Source organism: Pseudophryne corroboree, chromosome 3, assembly GCF_028390025.1.
Source record: "Pseudophryne corroboree isolate aPseCor3 chromosome 3, aPseCor3.hap2, whole genome shotgun sequence".
In the NCBI taxonomy this organism is placed as follows: domain Eukaryota; kingdom Metazoa; phylum Chordata; class Amphibia; order Anura; family Myobatrachidae; genus Pseudophryne; species Pseudophryne corroboree.
The window spans coordinates 344,884,304-344,886,642 of NC_086446.1; the positions used below are offsets into that span (position 1 = coordinate 344,884,304).

The following is a 2,339-nucleotide window of genomic DNA, read 5'->3' on the forward strand; positions in this document are numbered from 1 at the left end:
GCATTAAATTATAAGACCAGTCAACAACTGTCTTTTGTTAGAGCTGGCGGAGTAACTTCCGAGACTCCGATGTTACCGCTCTTGTAATTTGAATTGCCAATGCTTAACATTTTTAAAAATTATTTGTAGTCTGCGCTAGAGCCTTACTCGCTATGCAGACAGACCCCACAATAGGCAACGGACAGACACTTGCACGACTTATTGTTATGTGTCATATATATATTTTATTGCTGAACAGCATATTTATATGAAACTCATGGTTGTTTCTCTCTACGGAAATCTATAGTAAAAGCGAAAGATTTATTTGATGTGAAGAGAAACTAGAGTATTCTTTATGTGAAAAACAGTTCACATGGGCATGTGAAACCCGAACCAAATTCCCACTAACACCCCTGCGCCTCTGGTGGCTTAGAGATGTAGGGCAGGAATGTTCCAGAATTACACCCTGGAAAACAACAGGAAGCATGGTTAAAATGGCCCCTTTGCCATGCTGACCGTGATAATCACAGAACAAGTGACAAATGTTTCCGTGTTAATCTAGCCTATTATACAGTATAATCACAGGCTGGGTACAACACATGCTCTATTAATAAAATAAGATTTTACTTACCGATAAATCTATTTCTCGGAGTCCGTAGTGGATGCTGGGGTTCCTGAAAGGACCATGGGGAATAGCGGCTCCGCAGGAGACAGGGCACAAAAAGTAAAGCTTTTCCAGATCAGGTGGTGTGCACTGGCTCCTCCCCCTATGACCCTCCTCCAGACTCCAGTTAGGTACTGTGCCCGGACGAGCGTACACAATAAGGGAGGATTTTGAATCCCGGGTAAGACTCATACCAGCCACACCAATCACACCGTACAACTTGTGATCTAAACCCAGTTAACAGTATGATAACAGCGGAGCCTCTGAAAGATGGCTTCCTTCAACAATAACCCGAATTAGTTAACAATAACTATGTACAATTATTGCAGATAATCCGCACTTGGGATGGGCGCCCAGCATCCACTACGGACTCCGAGAAATAGATTTATCGGTAAGTAAAATCTTATTTTCTCTATCGTCCTAGTGGATGCTGGGGTTCCTGAAAGGACCATGGGGATTATACCAAAGCTCCCAAACGGGCGGGAGAGTGCGGATGACTCTGCAGCACCGAATGAGAGAACTCCAGGTCCTCCTTAGCCAGAGTATCAAATTTGTAAAATTTTACAAACGTGTTCTCCCCTGACCACGTAGCTGCTCGGCAAAGTTGTAATGCCGAGACCCCTCGGGCAGCCGCCCAAGATGAGCCCACCTTCCTTGTGGAGTGGGCCTTTACAGATTTAGGCTGTGGCAGGCCTGCCACAGAATGTGCAAGTTGGATTGTGCTACAGATCCAACGAGCAATCGTCTGCTTAGACGCAGGAGCACCCATCTTGTTGGGTGCATACAATATAAACAACGAGTCAGATTTTCTGACTCCAGCTGTCCTTGCAATATATATTTTTAATGCTCTGACAACGTCCAGTAACTTGGAGTCCTCCAAGTCACTTGTAGCCGCAGGCACTACAATAGGCTGGTTCAGATGAAATGCTGACACCACCTTAGGGAGAAAATGCGGACGAGTCCGCAGTTCTGCCCTGTCCGAATGGAAAATCAGATATGGGCTTTTGTAAGATAAAGCTGCCAGTTCTGACACTCTCCTGGCCGAAGCCAGGGCTAGAAGCATGGTCACTTTCCATGTGAGATATTTCAAATCCACCTTCTTTAGTGGTTCAAACCAATGAGATTTTAGAAAGTCCAAAACCACATTGAGATCCCACGGTGCCACTGGAGGCACCACAGGAGGCTGTATATGTAGCACTCCCTTAACAAAGGTCTGGACTTCAGGGACTGAAGCCAATTCTTTTTGAAAGAAAATCGACAGGGCCGAAATTTGAACCTTAATAGATCCCAATTTGAGACCCATAGACAATCCTGATTGCAGGAAATGTAGGAATCGACCCAGTTGAAATTCCTCCGTCGGAGCACTCCGATCTTCGCACCACGCAACATATTTTCGCCAAATTCGGTGATAATGTTGCACGGTTACTTCCTTCCTTGCTTTAATCAAAGTAGGAATGACTTCTTCCGGCATGCCTTTTTCCTTTAGGATCCGGCGTTCAACCGCCATGCCGTCAAACGCAGCCGCGGTAAGTCTTGAAACAGACAGGGACCCTGCTGAAGCAAGTCCCTCCTTAGAGGTAGAGGCCACGGATCTTCCGTGATCATCTCTTGAAGTTCCGGGTACCAAGTCCTTCTTGGCCAATCCGGAACCACTAGTATCGTCCTTACGCCTCTTTGCCGTATAATTCTCAATACT

At 45.7% G+C, this 2,339-nt stretch overlaps 1 pseudogene; it reads right to left on the reverse strand.

The window, feature by feature from the left end:
• Positions 1–227: 227 nt before the first annotated feature.
• On the reverse strand, positions 228–329 carry LOC134899933 (U5 spliceosomal RNA; annotated as a pseudogene).
• Positions 330–2,339: the final 2,010 nt, after the last annotated feature.